General features: G+C 34.5%; 1 protein-coding gene across 1 annotated transcript in view; it reads right to left on the bottom strand.

Annotated features, from left to right (window-relative positions):
- Positions 1-20,935, bottom strand: part of LOC127844656 (glycosylphosphatidylinositol anchor attachment 1 protein-like) — a 169,431-nt gene extending 148,496 nt beyond the window's left edge. Inside the window, exon 1 of the mRNA XM_052375055.1 lies at positions 20,907-20,935. The gene's annotated coding sequence lies outside the window, so the exon portion shown is untranslated. The remainder of the gene's footprint in view (positions 1-20,906) is intronic.
- Between the last annotated feature and the right edge of the window lie 261 nt (positions 20,936-21,196).

Raw genomic sequence — 21,196 nt, 5'->3', positions numbered from 1 at the left:
CTGAAATACATGAACATTCAATTCCTACCTGGCAAACTTCATCCCCAGTTACAAGTTGGATGTTCCTCAGCACTAGAGGTAACTAGACTCCCTACAAGATTTAGGCTACTTACCGGCACCTATATACTCCAAGTGAATAGGAGCCGCTTAAATTCAACCAGTATGCCATAGACGCAGTGTGTCCAATCTGTAAAGAGGAGGATGAAACAGTTGAGCACTTCCTGCTGCATTGTTCTGCACTGAAACAGGTAAGAGATACAGTTATGTGCGAAATTTGGAATATACTAGCGTCTATGGATCTCATCACACGAATTTCTTCCCCTACACTACTTGCCCAGACCCTTATTGACTGGTCAACCATAGTCCCAAATCAAACCTCATATAGAGACAAAATGCACATACTAGAATTCCATGTACGAAGACTATTCTTCCACTTACATACTACAAGATATAGACTTTATAAAGAACTGTCTGGAAACTTAGGACTTTTGGGTTGAATAATATTTGGCCTAGATACTTGTTCTGTATCTGTAATAACTGTTGTGCTTTTATATGTACCTCGTGATGTACTGGTGAAAAATAACATGCGGTCCAGATAGTTTTCAGTGTCTGTAAAAACTGTTGTGTGTATATATGTACCTTGTGATATACTTGTGAATACCGTGTAATGACTGTTGTGTGTGTATATACGTACTTTGTGGTATACCTGTGAAAACCGTGTATATAGTTACTAGTGTGGTGAAGGTGCGGTTTTCATATATAGGACTTATACTCCCAGCAACTGCTGGGGCTCGCCATCTTTGGCGGCGAAGATTACACAGATACACCCGGACGATACAATTTGTTGCAAAAGTAAAGAATCATACTTCTAATAAGATAACCAGTTGCTGTTCAAGTTTGTTTTTTTTCACGAATTGCTGCAGAAAAAAAAATTATAGTGCAGCAACTCCGAAACCAATTCAACTCATCGCTGGAAAATGCGATAAGTGCGCACGTGGGTATATCTCCTATACCCACATGCAAACTCTAAAATCTGTTATATACAAAATATAAATGTGCGGAATATAAACAGTTTCATGAAAAACAGCTAGCAGGCAAAGTAATATTTTGTTTTTTGCAACAACAAAAAATAGTAAGCTTATTGCACATATTTATTGTTTTACAGAGTTGATAATTGCTTAAATAAATTAACCTATCTTCAACGGACGTTTAGCTGGGTTGTATTCTATCAGTGCTATACACCGGGCACCCAAAAGAACAAGTGTTGCATCTGGAACCGGGGCACCTGTATCCTTCCTGAGCCCCCAATGTCACTACTTTCAGTATAAAGAGCACATAATCAAGAACCAAGTACATAAATTAAAAGTATACCGATTCATTTGTAGCATGTAATAGTATTTCAATCGTATAGTATTCATATAACCACTATAGATTTATTCCCTTACCACTTCATAACAACTGAAAATCTAATTTAATGCAAATACGTATGGTGGGAATACACGACAATAAAAAAGCCCTGTTATACATAACAAATGAAGCATACTAACTTTTTAACAGTAATAGTAGGGTAAAAGTAAGAAACTCGCGACAATTTTTTGCGGTGGTTGAGTTGCGCGTGTGAGGCGGTTGAGGCGGAGGTGCGCGTGTTGCTTGTGATGCGGGTCAAGTCGATCGATAGTCCAGGTGCAAAGGTATGAGTTATTGGTTTTCACCCGGTATTGTAAAGAAGGTATCTAGCTTACAGGTATGGTCATAAATCGGTGTTCATTGTTTTCGGTGTTATGAGCGTGTAATTTGCCTGTCTTTTTTACGCGTGACTTCTTGTTGCTAATTGGTATTAGGTTTTTGTTGTTAATCGGTATTGAAGCTGCCACTTTATAGGCGCGCAATAGTGGACGATATTAACTTTGCGAACCTGATATATTTCCGAATGTATTTGAAAAGCGACAAATTGTTTGGTATAGTTTCTCACAATGTTCGTTAACTGTGTTGACAAAGAAAAAACAAGCTAAATTCAGTTTTAAAATTGTATTGTTTGAGTCATATACCCACGATATAAATATTATGCATGAACATAAACACAACAAGAGGGCCAATATGGCCCTACTTCGCTCAACTGAGAGGAGTCGTTTCATTCAATCTTTGTCAAAAACATGACCTACATTTGTAGTGATCAAGTGTTTGAACGAGATACGATTATTAATTTGATTTGCATTAAGAAAAACATTCTTAAAAAATACTCAAGTATTAGGTGAACAAACTGTGTTTGTGAAACACTATGTTCCCCATATATTTGACCTTGAAGGATGACCTTGACCTTTCACCACTCAAAATTTGCAGCTCCATGAGATACACATGCATTCCAAATACCAAGTTGCTATCTACAATATTGCAAAAATGATGGCCAATGTTTAAGTTTGACGCAAACCAACAAACCAACCAACAAACCAACAGACAGGGCAAAAACAATATGTCCCCCAGTATAGACTGCGGGACATAAAAATACAGCTTCCAAAGCTTCTGAGTTCATTAAGGACACTTTTAGTTGATAGATAAATGGACAGATGGAGAAAAGAAAGTGAAAGGCATCAATCTCGTATTGTCTCTATCTACATGCTTCCTTTTGACAGGCTTATTAAATGAAACACACCAAAAAAGGGTTTGTACAAATCTTGTGGCCATATAGCTTCTCAGCAACTTTGATAAAGAATGCTTGAGAAATGTGAATACTGGAGTGTTTACAAACCAAATGTGGACGTACGGACGGACGACGGACAAAGACCGATCCTTAACCCTCACCCGAGCAATCAGTTGAGCTAAAAAGTGTGTTTTTTTCACCGGTCTGAGCCATTTTCCATTTTCATGTTTGGGTGGCAGTCGTTTCCGCCCCCCCCCCCAAGACGTTTCCACCCCAGACGTTTCCCCCATAGACGTTACACTCCCATTTTGCGAGTGAACTGTCTACATTATATGAACATGTATATTAGAAGTAGTTATTTGTTATAATAAAATATGTGAAAAAAAATAAATAACTTTATTGATAAGTATTAAAAGTGAGTGCATTTTATGTGTCTTAATAATTACTGATTTACAAAAAAAATGATGTAAGATGAGTCCTGAGTGATTGAAATATTAATTAATTAATTGTACCAACAAATTACAAGTTGAACTTATTTAGATCTAATTAGAGCAAATTAACGCAAAAAATGATACGCACGTGGGAAAATATGGATACATGAGTAAAAGCACTAAGCTTTTAAGTTCTTTGATGGTTGCTTTAAGGGAAGACTCTAAGAAATTTTACCAATTAAATAGATCTAATTATAATTGTTTTTATAAGTGCCTGATAGAAATTTTTCTTAAAATAATTGAGATCATTGAACAATTGAGTAAAAGCACAGCTTTGATGTTCTTTGATGGTCATTTAAAGTGGAATAGTATGTTACAAATTAAACAATTATAACTATTGTATTATGAATTGAGTAAAAGTACACCTTTGATGTTATTTGATGATCATTTCAAGTGGAATAGTATGTAACAAATTAAACAATTATAATTATTGTATTAATTAGTTCATTTTGCTACAAACAAATTCAATTATACCGATATATACTAAAACATTTTACACTGATTTATTCTATTATTAGAATTTTCTGCAATAATATTATACATACATATCAAAGTGATAACCATTTTCGGTGTTTGTGATTCGGTTATATTTTATAAGTGTTCGTGTGTTAGAATTCATTATGTCGGATCTTTGTTTAGATTGTAAGAATACTGTTAGAGAACTAGAAGAAGCTATTGAATGTGATTTATGTAACAAGTGGCAGCTACGAACATGTGGAACCGGTAAGTCAATTTTGATAATTATATACTATTTGAATTCGATTGATCATCAAAGACTTAGATATCTGCAATACACGTCATTTGATTTATATATTTATACCGGAGTATAACAATTCAATGTAAAATGTTCATTATTATTGCTAGATTTTTTTTTCAATCTTTTTTTTTCAAAATGAAATAAAGGCATGAAATGATAGTTACATAATAAAGATAAGCCATAAGTTGTGATTTTTAATGAAGAATAATAACTATATTCAAATTTTAACTAAAAAAACAAATTATTTTGACTTAATAAATAATATATTGGTATTTTTTTAGTAAATAAAATTGTTATATAACATTTAATTTATAATGGCACAGTACAGCAAGTATGACCATTTTACATTAAATTGTTGTACTAAGGTGTTACCTCTCAAAAATACTCTTTAAACATTAAAGGAAAGCATTCAACAAAAGAAAAAGTGACTTGTTACTGTACAGCTAGTCAAATAAAAAGTAAATTATGAGAGTTTGAAATATGTTTCAATATTCTATTAATTAGGTAAACAGTTGACCACGCCCCATTATCTGAATTTCATTTTGATGTCTATATATCACTTCATACATTATTGTTTTCGTTCGAAATTTTTACATATTGATTCAGCCTGTCATCACGATTATCATAAAATAAAAAGTTTGACACTAATATATTTAGTTATGCAGAATATTTACTATTTAACATCCGATTTTAAAAATTATTCCTGTTTTGATTTGATCTTTGACCATTTGATCTTCCAGACAGACCCGCTATCAAACAAGATCCTGAAACCGTGGAAACTGATATTGGTGATGTGTCCCTGTCAACCACCGTGATAGAAGAACAGGCTGTTACCTTTGAAGTGATTGAGAAAGGAAGCAAGAGGGGGAATCCTTTATTAGTTGTATCCGATGGATTTCGATATCATGTAAAAAAGACACAAAAGAACTATGTGCTATGGACATGCTCCTTAAGAAGTGCCCGTGTTACGCGTCAGTGATTCAGATGGGAACCGACTATGTCCGTGGACCGAACAATCACCAACATGGACCAAAGGACAGTCTTGAAAAGAAAATCCGAATTAGTGTGGCGGTGAAAGAAAAGGCCAAGGCTCAACCGTACAAATCTTCAGGTGACATTGCCAAGGGTGCACGGAATGCGCAATGATCCCACAACAACCCAAACGTCCCATTGCCAGACAGTCTAGCTCGAAAGGCCAACAGATATAGAGCCAAGTTCCGAACAGCCGAGCCCAATCGACTTGCGGTTCGGTATAGACCAGACCTTCCTAGAGTCCCAAGACTTCCTGGTAGCGGATATCTGGAACGGTCCGAATGCCCGACACCTGGTGTTCGCCACACAAACCCAGCTGGATCTCCTATATAAGACCAAGCGTTGGTTCATGGGCGGAACTTTTAAGGTAATTTATGGTAAATTTACAAAATTCAAAACTCCAATTAAAAGTGTATAATAGCAAGGATCAAACCAATGAACTCAATAACTGTGCTTCTAAAGGATCTTCCTTCAGTGCGGTAGCCACACCCTGGCAAGAGAGGCAGAGTCAGATTTTGTTACAGTGTATGATTTCAGGTTAGCATTTGATGCTTTCGAACAATCTAGTTCCATTTTGTACGATACGTAACTTAACGGTTTGGACACATGCGGCCCCGCATCTGCATTGAACCCATTCAAACAAATCTGACTGAACTTTCTTCCCATATTGGCTCCAGGCTGTTTCCCTTCTTCCCTAATTTTATTTAAAAAATGGCTCCATTGCTTAATAAACAACATGGACTGTCACATGTATAACCGTTTATTCTCAGGTTGTTGGTTAACCATTCTCACCCGGTCAGCTCGAGTCTATCCATGGCTTAATTACACACAATGGCAAGGAAAAGCAAGTTCCGTTGGCATTCATCTTAATGTCGAGGAGAAGGACCGACGATAATTTTACGGTATTTAACTGGAAATTAAAATTATATGATTTTCTATAATATGACACTATTGAATACATTCATGTGATGTCAATGGTTCAATGGGATGTCAATTGTATACTACACATAAAATACAACAACAGGAAACTGTGAAAATATCACATTGTAAACAGCCCTATCTAGCATAAATATATACAGTTTTTGGTTGCATTCTGTCCTCTCAAAAAGATCATATAAAAATAATAACGTAACTGTTTTGTGCTTGCAAACATAAGTAGTCCATGTCCGTTGGAATATTTATACAAATGTATGGACTGTTGCTTCATAATGATATTGATATAAATATATTTTACTTGCAATTTATATGTACAGAAACGTGAACATGAATTTTATTCTTGAGGTCCTTACAAATGTCCGTGATGCGTTATATCATGCGATTGTAGAAAACTTCGTTATGGACTATGCAAGGTAATAAGAATACTAAAATTGCTTAGCTTTAAAGAAATTGTATTAAAACGGTAAAAACAGAGGTTTTTGTCTGCTTTTCTGATGTCACAGTGTTATACAAACTCTATACAAATTTCACTTTCAAAAGAAAAATTCTACAAAGTACAGACATGGTTATTATGTCTAATATGAGTATAATATTATTTTTGTCTGTCAGGTGTCTGTCTGTAAAAAAAAATCAGGGTAGGTTTAAAAAATATAATTAAGTACAGAAGGAGAGTAGAATTTATATGTTACCACCTACCAACAAAAAGTTGCCATGCAGTCATACAACTCAACATCTTTTTACAAAGATCTATGTACAAATCTAATTTTGATTTTATTTAATTTTCAGCGGCGTGGTTGGCGGTTCGTCATGTATTTCCGGGAGCAACCATCAAGGGATGTATTTTCAACTTTACACAGACTGTTTGGCGCAAGGTGAGGGACCTGGGGTTAAGGCCAGCGTACATGGAGAAGGCGTCTATCCATACGTACATTCGAAACATGATGGCGCTACCATTCCTTCCAGCCGCCGAAATCGAGCCAGCATTCCAGCTGCTGGCTGCTAGAGCTAACTCTGAACAGATCACCAAGTTCGTTAGATACATTGAGGAGCAGTGGTTGAACCATCGAATATTTGATATTTACTCCTTGTCAGTGTATGGGATTAGCGGGAGAACGAACAATGACTCTAAAGGCTGGCACCACTCCCTGAATAGGAAAGCAGGAGGCCAGAAACTGACATTCTACCGTCTGGTTCCAGAACTACGTGCATAGGACGAGGATGTTAAGTATGAGTTACGGTACCTAAGGGATGGTCTGTCCACTAGGTGAGTGAGGCCAGTGAGCCGAAGGATTGAGTATCAGAGACCTCTGGGCCAGGTATGACGCTAAAGACATAACAACTAGTGAACTGTTGAGTGAATGTGCTAAGGTATACGACCCCCAGGTATAACTTACAGTGGAACGTACAGCAGACCATGAGACCCTAGTAACTAGATTGTGAAGTTGATGTGCATACCATTGTGGATAAGAGATGTTGTGTTTGTGAAACTGAGATACTAAGTTTTAGTGCATGATGACTAGGTTGATAGATATTGTGTTCTGTAAAACTGATTTATTAATTACAATGTCTTAAGTTATTTTGCATGATGACTACCAGTAATTATATATTATGTTTTTGAAACAGATGTTTTATGTTTTAAACAGATTGGACCAAAAATGTGACATCTAGAGTGTTCACATGTTTTCACTATATACATATTGAGAAAACTGCCCGCCCCCTGGTGGCCATGTTTTTTCACCGATCTGGACCGTTTTTAAACTCATCCGAGATATCTATACAACCAATTTTTTTACCAAGTTTCATGATGATTTGACAAAAAGTGTGACTTCTAGAGTGTAAACAAGGTTTCTCAAAAGCCAAATAAGAAAAACTGCCCCGCCCACTAGCGGGCATGTTTTTCAACGAACCGGAACCACTTTTGAACTCAACCAACATATCATTAAGACAAACATTTTGACAAAGTTACGTAAAGATTGGGCATGAAATGTGACTTCTACAGTGTTAACAAGGCTTCTCTTTTTTGACCTTGTGACCTAGTTTTTGACCCAGCATGACCCAGTTTCGAACTCGATCGAGGTATCATTGGGACAAATCATTTGACCAAGTTTCATAAAGATCGGACAAGAAATGTGGCGTCTAGAGTGTTTACAAACCAAATGTGGAAGGACGGACGACGGACAAAGACCGATCATATAAGCTCACCTGAGCAATCAGGTGAGCTAAAAAATTGTTGTGAGCACTAAAACTAGTCAACAATAGATGCATTTTTTGAAGGTTGTCTTATATGATGAAAAGGACAACAATGTATGAGCACGTTAAATATAACAAATAGACAAGTGAACACGTTAAAAAGGGAAAAATGTAGGAATACATAAAAAACAACAACAACAACACATTGAGACTTAAACAAACAATTATGAGATTAGTATAATCACATAATAATTACGCCAAGTACTAACAATAATGAAAACGTATTATGCAGTAAACTATGATAACAAGATAAATCACTTATAGCGGGATCATATGGTGCTTGAATTCAGTGGAATTGTTCACTTTTTGATAAAAGCAACAAACTTGGCACATTTGTAGATTAAAGTATATTATTCATTTTTAGCTATGGACCCATCTCCAATTTTCAAGATGGCCGCCATTTTCAAGCTGGCCGCCAAGATGGCCGCCAAAATTTAGGAAATTACATGTTACTGCCATATTTGAATAAAATATTCTGTTTTTGGCATTGAAATTAGCTGTTTTATGTTATAAATTAATTAAAATATGTTTCTACATAAAAAAAGGAATTAAATATTGCATATAAGTCAAAATGGCTTCCAAAATGGCCGCCTAAAGTACCAAAAATAGGATTTTCCTACTCCAATCTATAATTTAAATATTCAACGAAAGTATGTTATATAAGCAAGTGTTTTCCTTTTTTGTATTAACAGATATCATCATTTGTATAATATTCTCAACATATTGTTTCAGTCCTAAAATAAAGAAATAGCTGCATTCAACGAGTTCACTCTTCCAGACCTTAAAGCTGCCTTAAAATCTAACCGCGGTCACATCCTTCACCACATATGGTGCTTGTATTCAATGGAATTGTTCACTTTTTGATAAAGCAACACACTTTGATCATTGGTTGTTTAAAGTATTTAAGACAAAATAGGCTATGGACCCAATTCATATTTTTCAAAATAGCCGCCAACCTATTAAAAAAAGGAGAAAATATCGTGGTGCTGATTTTTGGTTGCGATCTTTTACAAATCAAATGAAATATTACAATACTATATTACTAATAATGCTGATTATCAAAAATCTTTGCAAGAAAAACATTAATTATAAGTATTTTGTTAATTTTGTACTTTTTTTAAGGTCAAAAGGTCACTTTTTTTTTGGGGGGGGGAATTATGCTTTTTGGCAAATATTCATTTACTTTAATAATAAATAAATCCATAAAGCAGATTATCATGGTCCGAGAGCGCAGGTGTTTATTGCAAGTGTTGAGTCCATTTTTGTGTATATTTGAAAAATATATATTTGAAAAATGGTCAAATTTGCAAAAATAAAATGCGAAATTTGGTGGTTTTTCCCTTAAAAAAATTACGTGGAAAATTATATGTTTTTCTGAATTATCAGAAAGGTTTCTGATACCTATTTAATACCCCAAAACTGAAACCCTGGGTGAATTCCCATGACTGAAAATGTCTATGTATTTAATTATTCCAGAAATCAGAGGGAAAACTTTAGATTTTGAGTGATTTTACCCAAAAAATCATTGATATGCACGGCTGTGACACTTAAGAAATGGGTTTTCTGGAAGGATATAAAATTCTCTTTTCAAATATACACAAAAATTATTGGCCTCAAAACTTGCAATAAACACCTGCGCTCTCGGACCATGATAATCTGCTTTATGGATTTATTTATTATTAAAGTAAATGAATATTTGCCAAAAAAGCATAATTCCCCCCCCCCACCAAAAAAATAGGATTGACCTTTTCACCTTATAAAAAGTACAAAATTAACAAAATACTTATAATAAATGTGTTTCTTGCAAAGATTTTTGATTATCCGCATAATTAGTAATAAAGTATTGTAATATTTCATTTGATTTGTAAAAGAACGCAACACAAAATCAGCACCTCGATATTTTCTCCTTTTTTGATAGGTTGGCGGTCATTTTGAAAATGGCGGCCATTTTGAAAAATATGAATTGGGTCCATATCCTATTTTGTCTTAAATACTTTAAACTACCAATGAGCAAAGTGTGTTGCTTTTATCAAAAAGTGAACAATTCCACTGAATACAAGCACCATATGTGGTGGAGGATGTGACCGCGGTTAGATTTTAAGGCAGCTTTAAGGTCTGGAAGTGTGAACTCGTTGAATGCAGTTATTTCTTTATTTAAGGACTGACACAATATGTTGAGCATATTATACAAATGAAGGTATCTGTAAATACAAAAAAATAAAGAAAAACACTTGCTTACATAACATACATTCAATGAGTTATGAAATTATAGATTTGAGGTGGAAAATCTTTTTTTTTTTGTACTTTAGGCGGCCATTTTGGAAGCCATTTTGACTTATATGCAATATTTAATTCATTTGTTTTTCATGTAGAAACATATTTGTATTAATTAATAACCTAAAACAGCTAATTTTAATGCCAAAAACAGAATATTTTAATCAAATATGTCAGTAACATGTAATTTCTTAAAGTTTGGCGGCCATTTTGGCGGCCATCTTGAAAATGGCGGCCATCTTGAAAATTGGAGATGGGTCCATAGCTAAAATTGAATAAAATACTTAAATCTACAAATGTGCCAAGTTTGTTGCTTTTATCAAAAAGTGAACAATCATTTCACCATGTGACCCCACTATTACTAATGACTAGTTAATACATTTAGACATAAGCAATCAATTATGAGATCAGGATCTTAAATACCTTAATCACTAACAATTATGAAAATTATGCAGAAAATTATGATAACAAGATAAAACACTTACTAATGACTAGTTAACACATTTGTTCATGAACAATCAATTATGAGATCAGTATCTTAAACACTTTAAGCACTAACAATTATGGAAACGTAATATAAAGTTTATTTGATAAGAATATAATGATCGATTACTAGTTTTTATAAATTAAGATGAAACATATGTTATGAGAAACAAGTGTCTTTATAAATTTTAATAAATGTTTAGAGAAAACTATTTACAGGACAATACAAATACCTGAATGAAAAATAATGAAGCAACACGTTTTTTTAATCTTAAATAAAAAATATTTCAGAAGAAATGATTAATGCACATGTTATTACTAAGAGAACAAGTTTTAATGAAAAAGAGCTGTGTTTGTGAAACATAATGACCCCTACTGCGCTTTGAAGCCATATATTTGACCTTTGACCGGGATGAGTAAAGGTATTATGATTTCATAAACGTGTACATTTCCAATTAAAATAATAGTATACAATAATAATATGAAATTATAATAATATCTCGTTCATATTACATTAACATTATTCTATAATTTAATCGTTTTAATACTTAAATTAATTTAATATTTAAATAATTCTTATATAAATGATAATTAACAAACACAGAATTGTTCATCAGCGTGAAGATGTCTTTGTCGAAGGTAGAGTTGGCCTGTTGTCGCATGTGTGTATTGAACTTTACATATGGTTTCATTAAGTTTTCGTGTCGAAATTCCATAATCTTATTAATCTTTTTCAGTTTCAGTCCCAACTGAAGATAAAGTTGAAGATTCCGGTAATGAAGAACGTAGTGATGTTTATCTTCAAGAGTGGTGAGTAGCTTTTCTATTTTGAATCGTGGGGGGGGGGGGATTCTTCAGTATTGTGCAATTTTTTCAACACATTTTGTGCGTTTTTGGACATTTATCATCGAAAATAAATGTTCGCTCTGGAGCTAGAGGATAATCATCATGGGTCATGCAAATATGTTGGATATTCTAAATCAACTTCTAAAATATAACCCATTGTTCCATCCTCTGGTATGTTGCGTATTTGAAAAGTGTCTACTTCATCTTCATTTAAAAATCGAAAAACACCGGTTATTTTTTAAACATACCAAAACCATATAGATTGTTAACATCATAATACGCTAAAATGCTTGTTTCTTGCGAAGGGTTATAGTCCTTTAGGTATGGATTGTTTGCTTTAGCATATATGTTAAGATATTTTACTAGTACCACGAATTCCTCTTTCAATGAACAAAATTTGATCATTATCAGTAAGTATTTCTATGGTATCACCCGTTTTCTTCAACATAGCTTGCCAGCTAAGATCAGGACTTGTGTAGAAATGACAAGGATCTAATTCGTAACATTTAAGAGAAATATTTCTAAAGTTTTCAAAAACGTCAGCTGGAAGTAATACATCTGTTTTGAGATATAAATCGTGATAATCTCCTAAACTGTTTAGATTACACGTTTGAAACACATATAAAATGTGTGCATGATCGTAATCTTCTTTTGAAATGTGGTCATTTTTACTGCTGAGTAAAACCTTTCTATTGATGGTAATTGTGTTTCTTTAAATTTATCCCAAGAATCCATATATTCGTACGGGTAAACACCCTTTCTCGACAAAAGTTGTGTATTATGTTTTATTTCTGAATGAAAGTGTTCAAACGATTGATAACCACATTGTGAAAGATTTTCTGATAATGTATCTAACGAAGAGGGAAGAAAACCAAAAGAGTCAATGAATCTGAGTTTTGTTTTCCTATAGAAAAACTCGCATATTTTTCATAGTTTGTGGAATGAAGTTTATGCTTTTTGAATGCGCTTATGCTTTGACAGAGAAAATGACAATAAAAATTGTTGCGACCATGGAAAATAACTGGAATGATATTGATCTGTTTGACAAGTTGCAAGTAACGTGTTTTTACATAGAGAGCAATTATTAGCTAATTGAAACGTGTTTTCCTCACTTGAGGTCTTATTTAGCGGTTTTATATCATTTAATTGTTCTTCTATGTTTTAGCTTCTCTCAATAGACATTTTATTAGCTTCTTAGGTGCTTCGATACCTCTGTACAATACAGTGTCTTTTGAGACGTTGGGATCTGATGATATCACTTTAAAACCAAATGAACAAGGTTCTAAGAGTTGCGTTTGAATAATAGAACCTGACTGTGCTTTGTCTAAGGGTTTGTTTAAAATTTCAAAGTCTGCATAAATGACGTAAGGTACAAGTAATGTCTTTTCCAAATCTTTGAAATCTAAATAACAATCTTATTTCGTTGGTAATTCAATTTTTTGTTCACCGTGTACTTGACAATAAAAAATATGTTCTTGTAACAGTCGTTCATATTTAAACCCGTGTAAACAATACGGACAGTAATGATTTAAGTTTCTTGATCGGTTTACAGGTCAAAGAAAATTATTGAATTTGGTTGTCAAACAGTAATGTGATTTGTTTTCTTCGCGTAACATCAACAAATTTATATGATGTAAACGGTTGCTTTGTTTTGTGATTCGAAGAGGTATTATATCTTTTTCTTCATATCAAAAACATTTACTGACTCTGATGGGTTTTGTTTTTCAAATTTACTAATTTCATTGATGGGTGTTGGAAAAGATAAATCGTGTATATTTAATTCGTGTTCATATGGTTCATACTTACTTACCAGAGGTGAATCTTCGGGGTGTGTAGAAACGAGACAGAACCAGAGAAAACATTTTTGATCTAAATTTCTAATATTTAAAATAATTTGCACATCTCGCAATTTCTCAGGCAACTGTAAATAACTTGAACCTTTTATTGTATTTCACAGTGTGAATTTTCAAGGATATCACTTTATTAGTATCCACCCAAAGCCATCTTTCATGTATTCTTCGAATAGATTAAACATTGTATTATAGGCTTCATTTACGTCCTCCTCATTCAATGTTTCTTCATTTAATGTTGTAAAGTTTAAACTCCTAAAATGCGGTTGTTATTGTACTTGTTCTCCATCTTCTATATTTTTTGTCAGAACTACGTGAACCGAAAGATACCATTTTATAGCTTGATGATTTAATCGAGCTTTTATGAAATTAATAACATCCCGTTTTGTATTCTCAAAAAAATGTTAAGAAGTAATTTTCTTCATGGTGTGGGTGAAACGTTCTGTCTTGAATGTGTCTCTTTAACGCATCTGTCATCGAATAAGAATGCTCGGTTTTTAAATTGTCTGTACTTGTAGACGTCGCATAAAAATCTGGTCTACACGGGCGTTTGCTAAGCTAGATGTATCTTCACTTGATGATGATGATGATGATGATGATAACGCTTTTTCAGACGACGTTGAAGGTAAATTTGTATGGTTATGTTTTCCCTTTTTATAATGCCGTAGCAGATTGTCTTTTCTGATTGTTGGAATTGAAAGAATACCCATCTTTCCTGCAAGAAAAAACGAGTGCCAAACTGTCACAAGATACGCCCGTTTGAAGGTTTTGGACAACTTGATAGCTTTATTATTTAAGTGACGAAATGATATATCTGAAAATTAAGCAACAGATAACTTTACCATTTGAGTGGCAAAATGATATATTTTTATGTCGTTGAGACACGACTTCTGACCAAATTTGGTGAAGATCGGTTGCACTTAGTGACCTCGTGACCTAGTTTTTGACCTGGAATGACCCATATTTGAACTTGACCTAGATATCATCTAGACACAACGTCTGACCAAATTTGGTGAAGATCGGATGAAAACTACTTCAATTAGAGAGCGGACACCATGCTAAATCCTTAAAATGCACTTATATACCCCGTTACATAGTTTTTGATCCATATTCGAACTTGACCTAGATATCATCTAGACACAACTTCTGACCTAATTTGGTGAAGATTGGATGAAAACTACTTTAATTAGAGAGCGAACACCGTGCCCAATCCTCTAAATGCACTAAATGACCTCGTGACCTAGTTTTTGACCCGGCATGACCCATATTTAATCTCAGAGCTCCAGATAAGGGTCGTATTTTCGTAATTACGAATTATTTTCAAGTCCGTTACGTATTTATTTTAAAATCTTGTCGTACCATTAAGAATTACAAAATCAAGTTACGAATATTATTTTTACATCGGTTCGTATCGATTTTTAATTGAGTTCTTTTCCCGTATTAAAGATCTTTGCGGTGCTTATATAGAATGGTTATCGGGTTTGTTTAACAAAGCGCATTTTTCCAATAAAAGCGGCGTATACAGTCTATCTGTAAAAAAACAATGGCGGCGCCCAGAGAGCGTCCTAAAAAGCTGCAAAGCGCCCCAAAACACGCTTTTAACATATTGTACGCAAAGTGAGCCGAAATTAAATGTTTAGAAAGACATTATAGAAAAAATATTATACGATGTTGTATGTTCAGTTTCCGACACAGTCGGAAAAGCTAAACAAAAACGCGACACGACGGGTCCAAACTTAATCACGAAAAAAAACATTGAACGAGTGGAAGGGACAAGTCCCGTGGCTAATCGTTGAAAAGATTGAAGGGGAGACCCGTTTAAATTGTGAAATATGTAAAAATTCATCTAAGGCATGCAATCTAAGCACAGTTTGGGCATATGAAGGTATTTGAAAAATAAAATAGTATAATACTGAAAAGACACTGTTGAACTCGTATAAATAAAGTTGCTAGTATGTTTATTTTGATTTTTTTGCATGAAAATAACCATTATCATTTATTTTTAGGTCATTTATAAAAAATAAGTATTATTTTCCAAAACTAAGTAGTAACGTTAAGAATAAAATTTCAGAGTTAAGAATTCTTTTTGAAAATCTGGTAGTAATTTAAGAATTTCACAAAACCTTATCTGGAGCTCTGAATCTTGACCTAGATATCATTAAGTCACAATTTCTGACCAAATGTGGTGAAGATCGGATGAAAACTAGTTCAATTTGAGAGCGGATACCATGCTAAGTCCTTGAAATGCACCAAGCGACCCCGTTACCTAGTTTTTGACCCAGCATGACCCATATTCGAACTTGACCATGATATTGTCTAGATACAACTTCTGACCAAGTTTGAAGAAGATCAGATTAAACGTATTTAATTAGAGAGTGGACACTGCTGTGGACCCCGCCCGCCTGCAGCCCAACAAGGAAGAAAACTATAATACGTCCAGTTTTCAACGGGCGTATACAAATGATTTATTGTTATTTGAGGCTGGATGTAGTGCACCATTGAGCGTACAAGTGCCAATGCAAACGCAAACCAGTGGGAGATTAGTTAATGACCACAACCAACAACAGGTCTTTTCTTGGTGTATCTACGGTACCAGTCAGATGAATGGACCCATTTTCCCCCTCATAAAAGTAAACAGAATTCCCAATTTGTAGTGTCTTATGATTACAATATCTCAATTTAATTTCAATTACATCTCACCAAGTTAATAATGATTATTTATATTTAAAAAAATCTTATAATTAAAATTATAAAGAGTTGTATAAATTACTTTTCCCCAATTCTGTGAACATATCAATGAAACATTCCCTACCCAGAAAATAACTTTATTCCCAAAAAACGATGGCTTTGTCAGTTTTAAAAGACGCATAACTGAGGACCATGTGGATCATTGTTCATGAAAAAGGTTTCTTGTAAATCAACACATTGTAGAATTTTTTTTTATTGAGTTTCAATTGATTTACTACATTTAAAAAATAGAAGAAGTATGCTCCTAAAACATACATTTTATGCAAAGAAATGGCAGTGTTCAGTGTCTTGCACATCTACACTTGAAGGTGGAAATAGTTTGCTCCAAAAATTTACAACATTTTATGAGGACAGACAGAGCAGCCAAACAACCCCCTAATTCCTATATATCAATCGTCCTGTTCAGAATTTAAAAAACCCAAGAGATTGCCAAGCAATATTGTCCCCTACCGGCTCCACCATTGTCAGAAATTACACCATTGTCAGATTTTTATTTATTTGTTGCCATAGCAACCAGAATTTTTGACGTAGGAACAAAATGAAATGACGTGCATAATGTCCATATTGCCATGTATCCATGTTTCAGGCATTTCCCCAGGAATTTTCTCAGGCACAGCAGCGTGTCGAATTTTTATTTTTTAATGTTTATTTTAATAAAACGTGGCTTCTCCTGTAGCCAGGCATACACCATTCTTCTGAAATCCACTGACCCAACGTCTGGTCCTTCTATGCTGACCATCATCATAGCATTGAAAACAGCAGACTTCCGACGAGCACGATGTTCAGTTTTGTTTTTGAGGAATTTCCTGATTCATCAACCAGTACACATTATTGAAGGCTGCGGTCCTGGCACTCTTCTGTAGAAAGCCCATTTCTTAAAGCTGCCCTACCATATTTCTTGGAGACATGCGTTTGGCCTCCAGTTGTTTGGCCTGGGCGTAGGTCTCTGTCATCCATGTGCAAGGCACATCTACCATTGAAGAAGTAGCGACATCTGAACGTTCTGGTCGGCACATCTCACAATTCCCAAATAAGACATCCTACCTACGAAAGGGTGGATTAGTTTTTGAAAAACATTTTATTTAATAGCCTATGACATGTTCATCAAGAAACATTAAAATATGCTTTCATATTGAAATGTAATTATCTGTAATATGTTACCTTTTATACAACAAAACGTCTGACATCGTCTGATAAACTGTTTCAGTGAATGTTTTAAATTTATTATTCATTTGTGGTGTCACTTTATGCTGGTTTCACAAATAAAAAAGTTATGTAAATTAAGTATACCCTTCAATTTCTGTGACCCATGGGCACTACTGCATTCAATTAAAGTCGAACCAACTGGCACGCTGCTTGAATCGCTTGGTTGGTGGGTTGGAGGTCTCAATATCACTGGCAACGTCCTGGACACTTGCAAATATTGAACTTTCTGACCGGGAAGATTAATTTAATTTTCCTGACCATTATAATAGTAATTTCAGATTTCCCAGACATAGAGGCTTGTCCTTTCCTAGATCTTATCACTCTGTCATGCACAAAAACTTAAGAAAAGCGTGTTGCGGTATTACGCGTATTCCGTAAATATCAAAGAAACTATTGGATGAAAACACATTAATAGTTAGTGTTGTTAATGTATAGTTGCCGTTGAGAAAATAGTATGAATGCATTTTAAGTTGGCGGAAGCAATCAGTACACCTTTATTTGCTGTTTCGCTTCGTGTACCGGGAACAATCTATAATTGTTACCATTATAAGGGAACAAACACCGTGATTGACTCATACGACCCGTAAATCGTTCACACGTCTTATGTATGCCCTTTAAGTGATATTATGGGCATTTTTCACTGTTGAATTGAGCTGAAAAGAATTAACAGATCAAAATAATTAGTTAAAATGTGGTAACTGACCAATTATCTGCAACTCATCTTGCTACAAGTTGTTTATAAAAAATACATTATATTCAATATTTTACATGACTGACAGCCCTCTAAGCCGAGTCTTTTTATTAGGATCGGGGTTAGTCTTCGTGTGTCGTATGAACGAATCTGCACCAAAACTAAATTTCGATTCACATCGTACATCGAATCAATTCTGTCGTCAGATTTCAAAACGAAAGTACGGTTGATATTCAAATGCATTATTTTTCTCTTTCCGGGATATTTTTTAAGTATGTTGATGCTGCAATACCAAATATAAGTGTATATGAAGTGAAAATACCAAAAAATAAACAACGGTTGCCATAGAAACCTATAAATATAGCATATACTGTTAGATGCGCATAATATCACTTTAATGCACACACAGCTGCTTAGCGCGTGCATGTTTCGATTGGTCGTAGGCCGAATGCAGACAACATTCGGATTAGATCTTGCAAGCGCTTTTGACAGTTTCAAGCGTCGCGGCGGCATGACCGGAAAAACAAGCGCCGCGGCGAAATTGATTTTGATGTCCAGCCAGTCACCGCGGGGCCGCTGTGCTAAAACCGCCAGGGGAAATGCCTGATATTTATATATATATATAAGCTACTAGTACCTACATACAAAATGTCAGTGAATATCTCCAACACACTAGTGTTATTGCGGGAATACTATGTGTTTTTAGTACCAATCCACGTGACCCAACATGCCACTAATACAGACCCAAACTTAAGCTATGTTTTCATGCAAGCTTTCTTTATCCAAGGTTTCATCAAGATTGATACACACAAACTAAAGATATTAGCCAGAAACCACCTGTTTATCCCACCTGTCGCCAACCATACCCCAATCTAACAACTAGGATGTTCAACTTTGTTGAAAACCTGATTTAAAAGCACAATAACTTGCATTATTTCATTGATTTATGTCATTCATAAACAGAAACTCCTAACTTATATGGATGATGGTTTAAACGCAGATGGCTAAGATGTGATCACCATGCGACGACTATTTCTTACCATTTTGGAAATATGATCTATACAAATGATTTTGGGACATTAAAAGTCAAGTAACTTTAAATTGGAATACACTATTATTGCTTGATTTATAATTTCTGAATAATTATTAACAACACTAAAGTAATATGCAACACACTTTCTTCAGAAATTACTATACGTAAATAAATCTGTCAAATCTTTATTTCCCTACTGCATAGCTCTATTTCCCAATATCTGAAAGCCAAACTGTCACTTGGGAACTTATGTACTAAATTTTGGGAAAAAGCATACTTTTTGATATTGGGAACACCACCCAATAACGGCTATCAAATCAGCCAAAACAACTGATATAGATGCCTGGATATTTTTAAGTGGACACCCCCTTGCCAGTGTCAGGTAAAGCTTATGCGGAGCAAGTGAATCTTTAAAGCAGGTCGCCTGGCTGGAAAGTTAAAGAAAAGAGCTTTGACAAAAACCTAACTGAAAATACCCCTGCTCCGCAGCCATGCAAATGAAAATGTTCAAGAGAATATACCTCATACAAATAAATGAGACTATGTAAAATTGTGACTTGATCATATACACTAAATGGTAGTTACATATTCAAAGTTTTTATTAAAACCCTTGGGAAATGTGAAAGTTGTTCGCTCCACAAACTTAGAAAATGTTATCCTTCTGGCATAAAAATTAGTATGTTCAAGGGCACATCTCCCTGGAAAATTTGGATGACTGTGAATGAAAAGACATTAAAAAACCGGCAGTGAGATTCATCAACAGAACAACAGGCTGCATCACAATAGTGTTTGAATGTATGAAGATTCCTCCAATCCATGAAAGAAGAAAGGCAAACAGGTTGACCTTCTATAAGGTGGTTGAGAGACTTATATGAAGTATATGCCATGCCAAGCCAAGACTTCCTATCTTAAGTCAATAAAACCAAACATTTTTTTCCAAGAACTTTCATTGATAATTTGGCAGACAATATCGTTGAGAGAAACTCTAAAAATAACGCCATTAAAGTGTAAAACTTGTCAACACTGAAACTCATGCTTCCCAAGGAGAATAATAAAGTAGAATAAACTAAACGATAGTGTAGTACGTGCTCTGACAGTTGACAGCTTCAGTTCAACTGTTTTTATACAGTGGGATTAATCATTAACCACCATCTCTCCGATTGCACCAACACTGAAACTGAAAGGCTCTGCAAAATACCTATCCAGATCCAGTAGAACCTTGTGTCTTGCACACCTACACTTCATGATAAAATAATTAAAGTTTCAACCTTTAATGCATACAAATGTCCAATCCAAAGAGCATAAAATTCAGAAATGTGAGAATCGGTAGGCATGGAGAATAGCGTATGTAATTCTACTTTGTATGGTAAAATTTTCATGTTTCAATTCAATAGCTAGAGAAAAAGATCCAATGGAGGAGTACGAAACACTAGGTAGTTAACGTTAATTTATTGCTACGTGAGATCGCTCTGCTAACCAATACAATACTGATTATTGGGGAAATCAAACGTGTCCGAATCATATGCATCCGAAACACTGAACTGCACATATAGCTGAACAATATTAAGCGAAAAGAATCCGACAACATGTCATTTGCTAGGTAAAACAAACTAATAACGTTCAAAATACACAACGTGGTTTATATTGTATAATAAACCGTAATTTGCATACACAAATTTAGTATTTCTCGTTGTTGTTCCCAAACTCTATCATGTAATCAAAGAAGTCGTTTCCCTTAGCCAGGTATAGTGTAATTCACGGATCCATTCAACACCCGGACGTTTACTTGGAACCGATACAATTTGTTGCAAAAGTAATGATATAAGCATACTTCTCATAAGATAACTAGTTGCTGTTGAAGTTGTGTTTTTATTTTTTCACGAATTGCTGCAGAAAGTTTCAAAAAAATATTCAAATGAACTTCTGCGCAAATTTGGTTTTGGTGAAAATACTATCTGTTA

Source organism: Dreissena polymorpha, chromosome 9 (genome assembly GCF_020536995.1).
Source record: "Dreissena polymorpha isolate Duluth1 chromosome 9, UMN_Dpol_1.0, whole genome shotgun sequence".
Lineage (NCBI taxonomy): Eukaryota > Metazoa > Mollusca > Bivalvia > Myida > Dreissenidae > Dreissena > Dreissena polymorpha.
The sequence above is the reverse complement of the archived record's forward strand: the minus strand, read 5'-3'. Positions and strand labels throughout refer to the sequence as shown.